Raw genomic sequence first — 13915 nt, forward strand, 5'->3', positions numbered from 1 at the left:
CAATTTCAATCAACTCCCTCTTTTCTCCCCTTCCGGGTGTAATTTACTAGTACTCGAATAGGAACGTGTTTCGATACGATTCTCTTCGAATATTAATATCCTGCTTGAAGCACATTTCTGTTCGACTATTAAATAATCGCTTAAAACGTGTTGCGATATTTCTATATCCTGATATCAATAAATTGCATGGTATATATTTCAGCACGTTTCTACTGGAATATTAATAAATCGCTAGGAAGACTCATCATCTTCAGATTGGCTCTCGTTATACTTCTTACAACGAGTCATATTTCTACGAGTTCTCAATTTAATTGCATCTTAAAAATTTAATCATCATTTTTAATTTACTCGCTTACGTATAATACATCTTCTTGTGATTTTATTAATACACAGAATATTTGAGCGATGATATCATTTTTCTTAGCTTTATTTCCCGAACCAAACGAAAATAAATACAAATATTAGTTTTACCTACTCGAGAAATTACGACGAATTAAAGCATCGCAATTAAAATCATAGCCGTCTCAAAATCATAGCCGTCTCGTTCCCAACAGCCCTCGTATTCGCATAAATTGGTAAACAATAAATACGTCTCGCTTGTCGCAGCTCGAAAGGGAAGAGACAATTTCGCGACAGCCATTAACCGTAAAGGGGACGCTTCAGGCATTCTCTGGCGCCGCGTTCGGCGTCGTTCTCCTGGACAAAATAGGACGACGTATTTCATTTTTCCCCGTTTATCCCTTTCACCGCGGTCTCTCGGTTTAATTAGCATAAGTCTGGCCGTCTCTGGTTGCCTGCGAGCGCGAAAAGCAGGGCTCTATCCTCGGGGAAATTACCGCGATTGCCGTGAAAATGCGCACCCCAGAAAACTCGTCGCTCCCCGCCAGCCATCTTCCATTTTCCTGGGTCTGCTGGAAGGCGTTGCCGTCGACAATCACATCGCCTTGGAATAAGGAAGAAAAGAGGAAGAAGGGAAGCAAAGACGATCCCCTTCATTTTCGGATACAGTCTCGATAATCCGCCTCTAATCCCAATCCTATTTACGGAAACGCTCGTCGAAACAGAGTTCCTCGGGGTTTTCAGTCATGCTGCTGGATGCAGGATCGTTATGGTTGGTTCAGGAATTTTATTAGAAATGCATCGAATGTTCGCGTCCATGTTTCTGTTCTATTTTATATTTATTAAGTTGAATAATATGAGGAATTTATTGTCGTTGCAACAGGTTCTTTATTACTTCAGAAGTTCATTTGCTACTGTTACATTTTTTAATCGAATAACATACAATTAATGAAGACTTGTACTCATAGAGAGTCGATTCAAATATGTATGTACATTTTTATTCTACGTTTCCACCTTCTATTTATAATGATTAAATCACTATCCTCTACTTAAATTAATCGAGGGATACACCGCCCCGCGAATCTAACAAGTGTTTAATCATTGATTAAGGACGGCAATGCACGAGCTAAGCTTCGATTCATTTCAACAGTATCAGAGAATGGTCAATTTCCCATTCTAAAATCGGCACAATCCCCCGACGACTGGCACGACTCGATTTTTATTTAGAGTCACCGTCGATTTGTCCATGCGCCAGCCACGGCACGCAACTGTAAATCTTGCCGTTTCGTATTTCATCCGCTCGTAAATTGGCTTTGATCCAAATTTCAAACTCCATCGATTCCTTTATTCGCGCCGGCCTTTTGTCGACCTCGGGCGAATTTCTATGTAATAAATCACGGTGTAATTTCCCGATGTACATTCCCGCGATTCTATGGCGCTTCTTGGCGATTCTCTCTTAACCCATCGTGTGTCGATTTATTGTCCACGACTCGAACGAGTGCAGTCGATCCGGAGCAAAGTATTACTTCTTCATTGCTCTTTGTATTGACTATCGTGAATGATAATTAAATAGAATATTTCACTTTCCCGTTTCTCATTTTATGTCAATTCTGCCCCAAACGCTGCTTTCAAACACTGTAACGGCGCTTGCAACAAAGAGCATTATCTGGTCGGGCACTTTCCTGCCACGCATGGGCTCGATCGCACTGATAAGCAGGTCGTCATCGTCCTTATCCGCGGCCTGTAATCCTGGCCGCGTCACCGCAAGGCTGCAGCATAAAGTACTGCATTACAGCTGCAGCCCACCTTGTTGCTTCGCGGGTCATTATCCGGTTAAACCTACCGTTAACCGTGCTCCTCGACGGGCCTGCGACCTCGCGAACAAACCTGCAAAGTCCCGTGAAGTCGCCACTGTAAAGGGGAATCCCTTGAACCGGTCCTGAGAGAAGAGGAAAAAGGATCTTGTAATGCGAGGGGTTAATTAACAGGTTAGAGTGTGCTCGAGTATAAACGAGGTCCTCGAGACCAGCCTTTGCTGGAGAAATTTCTCCGCGGAGGTTCCAGGTTCGGGAAAATGGTCCAAACTCGATGATTTTTAAGTTTCCCGGTGAAATTGACTCCACACCCTACAAAATGCCTCGATGCATTGACTGGAACACCTGATACGCCATGTGTGATCACTCTTCGCCCCGAACTCTCGACGTACGATCGAATCGAATCGAGGGCTGTTACACGGAATAAGAATCGAGACAATTCACCCTCGAAGAGGTAAAAGAAGAAGGAAAGGGTGAAGCGGGACAGTTCGAATTCTTCGGAACGACGTGTCGTTAAATCGAAGGCCAGGCGTCGCGACGTCGACGGAGCCGTCTGGCGAGCGGCGAGGGCGTCAACGGGAAACTCGATTGACTGGGGGCTAGGGCGAGGGGGGCTCGAGGGATGGAAACGCGGATCCAATTCGTTTTGCTTCCCCGTCCGGTTTTCTTGGGCGCCGGTGCGCGAGATATTTAATAAAAAAAGTTGACATTTCCTGCGGAGCCTTTTGCACCCTTATTTCACCGGAAGCGTTTGCACCGGAAAAGAGCCCCGCCGCGACGTGTACGCCGCCTCGTCGACGTCTATTTTCGTCGACAATCCGCCCAGCCCTACCCCCATGTCGTATAAACAAAATTCTGCGCCGAGCATTGTTTCCATTCCGTCTCTTTTCAGTCCTTATTCGACCCCCCGCCGACCATCTGTCGCCTGGTTTCATCTTCTCCGTGAAAGTCGAGAAAAATCGTGTGAACGCAAACTTTGGTGGCCTTGGGGAGGTTGCACCGAGTTTTGGAGCTTCGAAGAATTGACAAAAATTTGTTGGCGTGAATTCGTCGCATGGAATGGCCATAGGAACGCTATTGGAATATTTTAGCCATTGCCCTCAACCGTGGCATTTAACCATAATTTTTCGCAGACAAAAGTAAACTTGGAATCCATTTTCGAGGAAAATATAGCAGGAAGACTCCGCACCGAGTATTGTTTCTATTTCGTTTCTCTTCAACCCTTATTCTGCCCTCAAGGAGCGACCATCTGTCGACTCGTTTCATCTTCTCCGCGAGAGTCGAGAAAAATCGCAGGGAGCACGAGCTTTGATCGATCGCGGCCGTGGTGTCGAAAGTTGTTCGACGTGTTGCGGTCGTCGAGCATGGGAGCTTCCCCTAATACTTTGCGCCCCGCGCGTTTATTTCCCGACATTTTTTCGGCGGTATCCAACGAGCTGTTGGTCAGGAGTTGTTGAAAGAGGGTGCGCGAGATTTGGGGTTAACGAGGGATGTAAGGCGTAATTCTTACGCGTTTGAAAGACTCAGGTACCCTCGAAAGGGAAGATAAGTTTCATGGTGTTTGAGGGGCGTTAAGAGATTGATAAATGCTAGGGGTTTGGCAAAGTGGAACACGCGAGAACAAAGGAAGTTCGGGAAACGAAGATCGAATGCAATCTTAAAAACAAGCATTTTTTTTAACGTTTCAACTCCCGAGTCACCTTCTGTACATGAAAATTTAGTAGTACAGTGGCTTGATGGTAGTGTAGAATTTGACACAATTATCTCATTTCATAAAATTCCAAAGCTGGGTAAATTTTAAATAAAAATAAACATGGAATTGTATCTGCAATCGACACTAATGAACATTCTAAAGAATCGAATGTGTGCGAAATTATTTTTGCGAAGTTCGGAATATTTTTTGCGCCATTAAAAGTCATATCTCTGAAACTCACCTTAACGAATTATCCAATTGAACATTTCGTTTCGTAGCCCCGGGGTTTGCGCCAGTTAAAGAGATTTATATGCCGTTTGACAAATTTCGAAACCAAAAATTGAATTTGGCAAGCATCGAGCCGTGTGATGACATATAACATCCGCGTTTCCCTTTTTTTCTCCTCATAGACACCCAAATTCTACAAAAGCGTTCGAATGAATTCCCCTGCAAACGATCGCTCCCTGAACTCGTCTCTCGTTGCCCCGACCATTTTTCATTCGTTCCACTTCCTATATCCGCGTTTCATTTACGCTTTCCAAAAATTTCCGCCAATTCCACCCCGGAGGCTAGGAAGCGCGCGCTTCTGTACGAATCGCGTGAAACAGAAAGGACTGATTCCTCTATGACGATCCTCTGCCGTTATGTCAACGGGAAAAATATGAAAAGCCAAAGCCCGTCGTAACACCTCCAGCCTTACGCAGAACTCTTCGTAACGATACGAAAGCTTCGTCGACAAATCCCTGAGGAACAAAGTGAAAATAAACACAAGGGGAATGAGTCCTTTGAAACGTCGAGAAATTGACAAGTCGTGGGCGCGTCGAGCATTTTATTTTGGATGAAATTTTCGATTGTTGCCAGCTGGCAGAATATTGTAGAGATCTGAAAGAAGGGATGTTTTGAGAGAAGAATTGTTTAAGTTGTTGATAATAAACGTAGCTTCTCAAATCAAGACTCAAAGCTTAATTTATATTATTTTTTCTTTTAAGAAGAAAATAAAATACCACAGGAGGTCAAAGTAGTCGAGCTTAAAAAGCCAGGATGGCTTGAGCTCGAATGTATAACAACGTGCACTCTGAGGGCTGAAAAAAAGAATGAAATCCAACCCTTTGCAGGACAGAGAAATGATTTCTGAAGGATTTCTCGTTTGTAACGGACTGTTGATGGTGGATCGAGGTACAGGAGGACTGGAGACGAGTCTATATTTCGGTGTGGCAGCCAGCGAGCGGAATGTAGGTCGTTTCCCGGAAACCACCCCCGAGGATTCCGGAAAAACAATCGGTCGGATCTTCCCCTGGGCTTGTCGAGTCGGTGATTCCATCGGCGTCACATCGCAACCACCAGTTTTTTCCCTCCCGATTGAGAAAATTGAAAGGGTTCGATTTTAACCGCGGACCCTGCTCCACGAGGAGCACTGGAGGGAGTGTTTTCGTCGAATGATTTGGTGGTCTGTCATCCAGAAAACGGAACGCATGACGTCTTGGATTTTTCGATCCGTAAAAGGGATGGAAATGCTAACCTCTCTCGTTTTATTTTTATTTTAAATATTTTTATTTTATCAGGAGAGTATTTATTTGAAAATTTAAGTGGTAGATTAAAATACAGTTACTAATACGCTCATATTCTCGTTGCTCATAAAGCATCGTTTCTAAAATTTGTACGCACATGTGTATAAGTGAAGTCCATCGTTATTTCATGGTTATATCATAAATTTGCATTGTCAGAGCCAGTGAGAGGAATCCCACTGAGTTAAAAAAACCACAATTACAATGCAGTAGGAACAAAAACTAGTAACTCGGAGTGAGAAACAGGAAGAAAACAGAAAATGAAGGAATTAACGTTTGTTGCTTTTTACATCTCTCGCGGTGGAACGTGGAATGTTTATTTTACGTGTAAAAAATGGGCCGAATATAATTTTTTTAACGTCAAAAGGGTGATTAATTGTTACTCTTCCAACAGTTTTTATCGACGTTTAAACTCCTAGTAAATTGCATTTCGCCAAAAATTGGATTTTGCAAAGCTCACGTCAATTCAACAATGCTTTGACTGCGAAAACGACCGAAATGTTTGTCAAAATAATTTTTGATCCGCTATTGTAGCTGCGAAATTAAATTTCGTAAACCTTTGAAATTTTCGATTATGGTAACTTCCAAAAACCATGTTACTGAACTTTCGTGAACGTGAAATTACGCATTTTAATGAAACAAGGTCTACTGAAAAATAACCAGCCAGTAATTATTTACGTTGCGTTATGTTGTAATAATGTACTCGTGCAATTAGTATCGCCATTAATATGTGGGGAAAATTGTCTCTGTATATAAAGAAAAAATAATTGTAATTAAAATATCTGTGACAATTTTCTTTAAATAATTATTTTCTTCAACTATAACGGAACTAAAATGATACGTGACGATATTTTCGGAGGAAATATTTTTCCACGCATTCCAGAAACGCGGAAACTGGATAAATCCTCCAGCATCTCCCCCCCCCCTCTCCCCCATCCCCCCGAAAGACACCCTCGAAACGGTAAATCTCCGTGAACCACTAAACCAGGACTTCCCCAGGCTATTAAAAACGGGCAAGTCGGATAACACGATCTCCCAGCAAAAAGTTCCAACGGGGAAGAAAACAACCCCGCATCATTTTACATATCTATGAGCATCGAGTTGCCAGGGGTTCCCCATCCCCGTATTCACGACCCCTGGCGACCTATAATAACGACGAGGAACAGGGTTGAACAAATAGCGGATTCGGGGAAGAAGGTCAGAAAAATCGAGCCACTGGCAACTTCGGAGGAACCTCTTCGTCTTTCTACCCCCTCATTCGTAACCATGTGCTGCTCACCCCCGGTTATTATACTTTCAACTCCACGATGAACAGGAAGACGCGAAGTAATGATAAAGATCACTGTTTGTCCGAACGACCATTACTTATGACAAAATGGAGCGTTTCGACCCCCACGTTTGAGCCGTCTTCAGATCTACCATAACTCTCGGAATATAGTAGCTGCAATTATTCTTAATCTCTGACCGCGATTCGTGGAACTATACGACGAAAGAATGATTCAGAGGGCGGGTTATACCGCGACACGTTGCATTGGAATAATGGAACCTTCGAATGGCGACCTGAGAATGGTGGACCATTCGACTAACAGAGGTTGGGATAAAGAAGTTTCCGCTATAGTCGGAAGCAGCGGTATACGCAGAGCAGTTTCAGATTGTTTCCGGGATAAGGGTGGCCACCCTCCGCTCGGACTTACAACCGAACACGCAGTTAGCATGCTAAGCAGTATTACATCGTGTTAGTCCAGTTTATATCGCGTAATATTCCCGCAGCTACATTGTCAGGGAACGCGGCCTGCTAGGCGGAAAGGAGGCGCCAATGAAAACGCGGCTTGCTGCATGCATACGAAGCTCGATTGTTCTGGGGGGATGAAACAGTGCGCTGGATAATTTGGCGCCTAGTGACGGAGCCGGGAGTTCCGTGCTCCATTCGCAATTGTTGGCGCGATTTACACCTGTAATAGGCAGGAATCTGAGCTGGACACGCAGGTGGGATTAACCCTGACGCAGTTGGCTGCTTCCTGGGGCTACCAGAACAGCCTGTAACGTCCTTTAATTATTAGAATATTTACACGAGAAGGGATGGTCGATGGAGCTTCTAATCAAATTCATTTCACTAGGTGTAGTAGTAAAATGAATAATAATTGTGTTTGAATTAATAAACCAAAGAACACTACAGGACATATTAAACGTATATAACTCCATCGAGGAAATAAAATTTTATTGAATCGATTTATTGACGAAAAATATTTCCCACCAATTAATGCAACAAGATGACTTTACACCCATTTATTTATTTAATAACGCCAGTAATTTAAGTGCGAAGGCACCCTATAAAAACATTTCGCAGACATTCGGGATTCAAATCGTGGGCTGCGATCACGCAATCCGCATTCCGCGAGACAACGATTTCAGGATTTATGAAATTCAATTCGAAAGTTATAAAAGTTTCGTCGCCTGTCGTGCTACGTGCACGGTTGCAACGTGGCCTGCTGGAGTCCTTATCTCGTCCAGCAACCCCCTGAGGAGGGGATGACTCGCGGAAGTGGACCTTAAAGCGACATAGATGCTCCAAGTGTCGTCACGTTTGGTACTTTCGGTACATCGTAAAGAATAACCCCTTCCTTAACGACTTCTCATCCACCGACTGCGTGTTATTTCCACTGTGATATGGGTTAGTATACGAGAGGTAGGTTACGCGATCGAAGCACGAATAATTCGTTGGATTCCACACTTCTTTGTTGGGAATGTCGTAAAACTTTGAGATGTTCGAACCCGCTCCTGTATATTTTGTGAAGTACATGCAATTTGGTGTAGCCGTAAACAGTAACGTTGCACGTCGAAATTAACTTCAGCTTTCGAAACATGAAACTTCGCTTACGCATACGATTTTTCTTTACCTCTCGTACTTTCGGAGCGTTCCTTTTAAGAAAATCTCTTCTCAGAGGTACATCTCCCGTTTTATCAAGAAACACGATCCTAAATGAAGTTCGTAAAACTTTGAGAAGAACTGGAGGGAAACGTCCGTTTTATTCCCTTGCGAAACCGCCTTTCCAGGGACGACAGCTTTTGTTTTCGCACACCTTCGAAGAATTCCGCGAGACATTCTCCCCTTTCATCGGCTATGAAACCACCGCGGAGCATGTAAATGCAGCCTCGATATTGCTGATAATAAACTAGGAGAATTTGACGTGGAGAAGTTAATTTCAATTTAATAAAAAAAAAAAGAAAACATTCTTCGCGAATACGGAATTTTTATATTTAATTCCAATTTTAAACGAGAGATTCTACGGTAAGTAGAAAGTTTTATATTTAATTTGAATTTAAAACAGAAAAATTCTACGTTGAGTGCGAATTTTTACCTTTAATTCTCGTGTTGCAAGGGAAATACCTCGTCTGGTTTTAATTTTTATTTTTAATTTTAATATTGAAGGCAAAACGTGACCAAGCATTTATTTTTCAAAAGCATGCTGCTTCACGATGATTATAAAGCAGACTGTATGTAATCATAGAAGTTTAAAATATAATATCAATCAGTGAATACGTTCTTTATGAACAGAAAAATGTTTCGGATTGAAATTAATACAAACAGTTCATACTTAATGAAACGTTTCATCGTCCAACCCTCGACGTTACTAACTCGAAGGCCTGAAAAGCTATCAACAGTCGCGATCTCCTTCGATCGGAACACGCGGTCGGTTTCTCCAAGACGCGCGAAGCAATATCAACGACCAGACGCCCGGAAATAAAGTGATTCGACGGTAGCATCACGGGCGTGGTGGTTCGAAGGGGGGAGGTAGTTGGATACGTACTCCTCGTTTACCATCTGCGATCAAACTGCGGAGCGCGGCGGCTTTATGAATATGTAAAGTCCGTTAGAGGCGTTTCCGAGCACACGAAACTGTTTGCACATCATATCAAATATTGACAGTGCTCGGGCAAATTTATTCACCGGCTGAAATAATGTATCGTCCACGCCCGATAAAATCGAATGTCCCGCGCCGTAACGCCCTCCAAGCCTCGCTTGCCCCTCCGAGAAACCGTCGCGTCTGCTCCGTTGAATTTATCATCGTCGATCGTCGCGATCGAATATATATCGATCGTGCAAATTTGCTCGCAGATTAAATTCCTTCCAGCGTCGATCCCTCGTCGCGGGCGTGCGACTCACGATAACGCTCGATTCCTAACTTCCACGGAGTCCCTGTTGGGTGATATCGATGATAGTCGACGTCGATGCACGATCATGATCAAAAGGGCTCTTTGTGTTTGTAGAATCTTGCTTTCAGATTATCCTGTGCAACAGGATTCCGGGCAAGTGGTCGCAATTAAGAGTGGTCAAAGGTAAAGCGATGACTCATTAATGGAAAGAAATTAATTGTCTCCGTTCGAATGGAATATTGTTCGTGATGGATCATTGATGGGCAAAATAAGCTATATTAATTCGATGATGAGAGATTTTTTTATCGTGTATGAATTTTACTGAAATTAGAAATTCATATTTTTGAAATGTTAATTTTATGTAGCACGTTGACTATTTTTAGACTCGAGAGAAGTACAGGGAAAATGACGGTAACATTGATGGCTGAGAGTTACGATTTAATAATACTTCAAGACCATATACTCGCGCATATTGCTATGGCAAGGTCCCCAGGCAAGGTTGGTATAAGGGCCTTCGCATATAATCAGCCTTCTTTATCATAATTAGACTATTTTGCGATACATATACCCCGCGTTTCCATTTTTATGCCACTTTCGTAGCTACTATCTTCCTAATGGGAACCTCTGTAAAAGTTGTTCGATAAAAATTCAAAGGCAGTTTGCATCTACTCTAACCTTTTCGAGTAACTAATAATAATTCTATTATTCTCCACGCTTTGATACAAAAAATTCCATTTTTATTACTTTAACATAAACTTCAGAAATTCCACTCTTTGGAGAGGCTGGTAATCCAAGAAATGTATACATTTTTTATTCGAGAAGTTAATACAAAGCGAAGTGCTTTCGTATGAAAGCACATCGTATAGAAAAAAGCAGAATAAACAGACAAGATTGAGGAAACTGTTATAACCCGACCACAACTCCATAAAAATACTTGAAATTTCCTCCCGGAGAGATTTAATTTCTTTGTTTCCCTTTGACCACAGAGAGGACGGAAAAAAAAAAAACATTCCGTCGAGGAGGTTCCCTTTCGCATAAAATGGCTTGTACAATAGAAACGCGAAATAAGTAGCGCAAAAAGCGTAGCTTCTCCCCGAGCCCGATAAAACGCGAGACAAAATTGGGAAAGGGCGTATTTTCCCGAAAAGCCTCGCAGTCCGTTCTACAAAATATTTCGAGGGCGTACACGGTCCATATGGCGGGGAGTGTTGCCCCGAGAAACACGACGGTATAAAAGGGAACAACGGGAGCGATTTTAAGAGGAAAGACAGCGGAAACAGGGAAACTAGATCAAAGGTAAGCTCGAGTAACTGGAGAAGCCATCAGTAGAAAATGTACTGTCGTGCGAGGGAGACAAAGAAAGAAGTCAAATAAAAGTGGAAGCCGAGCGAAAGCACCTGAGAAATAAGCATCGCGGAATGGCCAACTAGAGACGTGGGAGACAGGTTATCCCAACGAATTCTTATTTCGAGTTATTAATTAATCTCTTCCCAACCATTTTGCTAAAGAGACGTTTCAGTGATATTGAATTGGATCATGACAAGTACCGTCTGGCTAATTATACGATCAACTCCATGTTCAAACAAAAAAGACAAGCAAGATATGAATTCTTTTAAAAGAGTAGGTATGCAAATTTTCTGAAGAGCGAATGAAATATATATTCGAAATGAAGCTAATGGTTTGTTTACTTGTCGGCCATTTAAGAATTATTTCGTTGAATCGTTATGACTTTCATACTAAAATTCAAATTATTAAGTTTGCTTACGATCTCAGAAAATATTTTCCAACTACGTCATAAAATTAAATGCTTCTCTACTTATTCTTTGCTCGTTGTTCTCTTCGTTCTTGGTCATGGGATGATTCCAAAAGTAAATGGAACGGCATGGTATGAACAGTATTGCTCGCCGTGGCGGTGGTAACGCGTGATTTGTTGAATTATGATCGACACCGGTGCCAGCCGCAGCGATCATGCTCGCGTGTGCTCCAACCCCCAGTATTAGCATACTAAATCCGATTGACGTACTCCGCTCGCATCCGCAAGCCCTCGTTTTAATTACCTCGAACGCGATACGTCGCGTGTCGTCAGATAATGCTCCGCGGGCATCGAAGGATTCGATCGGCTGACCGGAGCATTGAAACCGTAGCTCTTTGAATCCGATGGCTGGAAATCGGACCTAAACCGGGAAACGTGCATTACTAACGTTCGATCGAGTACACTTTCGATTAAGCCCCTATCCTCGGAGCTCTTGGAACAGAATTGGAAGGCAACCTCTCATTTTTTCAAGGATTACCATTGTAGCAGGTCTGGAAAACAACTTTTTGGAACTCCGTGTTGGTCGAGGAATGTTTTTTCTATGATTCCATCTTGTCAGCGAGGGACTGTTTTTTCCATTGATGATTTAATTATTTCTTGGAAATAGAATCTTCCTAATTTTATGAATAATAAAGTGGAATCACCTGTGTTGTCTCCGTGGTAATTTTTCTATTCAGTTAGCAAACTTCTTCGCAAATTATCTAGAAAATCGTTGGGCAGAAGTAGTAACGTCAAGTAATAACGAAACTTTTCCTTTCAATGGGTGCCGACGCGTTCCCAGAGAGCTCGACACCGTCGAATCTCGAGGAGCAATTGAAGCTCGCCCATTATCGCGAAATCGGTTTCATTTCGAGTCCACGGATGTTAAAATCGGCGTCGCAAACGCCGGTCAATAATGCGATACGCAATTTAGCTACTTACGCGCGCTTTAACGAGAGCTTCGCGAAGCACACTGGCGGATCTTTAATGTTTTCAGAGGGTGGCGCATTAAATTGAAACGACCCGGGCTAATGCTCCTGTTTTTACTGCGAACAAAAGGCTCTCGTGACACGGCGTTTCGTTTAGTTCACGGAACACTTTCATTTACCCACCATGGGTTACAAAATCCAGAGTCTTCGAGCTTGTAAAATCTGTTTACGTTTATTAGTGTAATGGAGACATTTATTAATACCTTCGAGAGATTTCCACAGTTTACATTCCCAAAACTAATCATGACTATAGCCCACCATTTACAAAATTCAATATATTTAACTTTAAACACAGTCCAATAGACGGAACAAATTAATATCAAAAATCCTACCCTTATAACAACGATACAATTCCACGATATTCAAGAAAATCCATTTTAAAATATATTAATTGCCCAAGTATTAATATTTTCATGCATAAAATCGATACCGAATTTTTATTAATACCTCGGGCGTGCCTTCCAGCTCGGAATGGAAATTGCTGAAAATTAAACGACCCACCTCTCTAGGGAGAATTCATTTATTCTATAAGTTTCTATTTTATCTCGACTATGGATTGCGGGAAGGAACCGTTTCGGGTGCACGTAATCGCTCCATGCACCGCGAAACCTACGAGCATCGACGACATTGTTGATATTGAAATTTTATCAGCATCTGATAATATTCCAAGCTTCCGTAGAGCGAATATTTCCGCGGGAACGAACCACCAAAGAATTTATTCTCGCCACTGCATTTTAAAGACTTCCGATCATATGGAAAGTATTTAACGTCGGGCTCAGCCAGCGTAAAAACGTAGCTGACCCGTAAAGCCTTGAGGGTTTTTAAATTCATACGTGCATTGTCCACCGAAATATCGTAAATCGAGACGTAGTTTGGTCGCGCGGTCACCGATCGATACCGCGTTCCATCGATGCGCAGCCGATCATCAAGTGTCCCACGCCATCCATCCTACCCCATTGAATTCTTCGGATTTTAATCTCTTCTGCGTGCATTGTTTTTTTTTTGTGAATTTTCAATTTGGGAATTTTCAATTTCCTTGCTTCATTATGATATAGAAATATAAAAATACCGTTTCGAAGAACGACACTGTTAATTTAGAAATCTCGCTTATTCCGAAGCTCTGTTTTATATATCTCATTTTATTTGAGTATTTAATCTTGAATATAAGTGTTCCGGAGGCTTCCACATCGTGAGAAATAGAGAATACAAAGTATGTTTCTTAAAATTCCTCTCTGCCAATAAGCAGTAAACGATGCACCCTCTCACCGACTGGATAATTGCGTTCCACTTACTTCCCACGGCGGGAGTCACTGAAGTAGCAAAAGAAAATCCGCGAGGAGTGGAAAAACTGAAAGGAAAGCGATGCTTCCTGCAGTCCTGTTTGAAAAGGTTCTTATTAAAAACATCGACGGCCGTAAAGCTGAATCTCCAAACGCTTCTCAATCTCTATAAGCACCCTTAATGACCACCAGCCGTGGAAGTGGCGCGTAAAGAAACACTGTGGCGAGGAGAAAAATCAAAGAGGCTTAATGACCAGTGGTCACAATGCCGTCTCTCCGATCCAAAGC

At 42.4% G+C, this 13915-nt stretch overlaps 1 protein-coding gene across 1 annotated transcript in view; it reads left to right on the forward strand.

The window, feature by feature from the left end:
• The window catches only part of LOC128873435 (neuroligin-4, Y-linked), a 267974-nt gene that overhangs the window by 212973 nt on the left and 41086 nt on the right, over window positions 1–13915 (forward strand). The window lies entirely within an intron of this gene.

This window comes from Hylaeus volcanicus, chromosome 3, assembly GCF_026283585.1.
Source record: "Hylaeus volcanicus isolate JK05 chromosome 3, UHH_iyHylVolc1.0_haploid, whole genome shotgun sequence".
Lineage (NCBI taxonomy): Eukaryota > Metazoa > Arthropoda > Insecta > Hymenoptera > Colletidae > Hylaeus > Hylaeus volcanicus.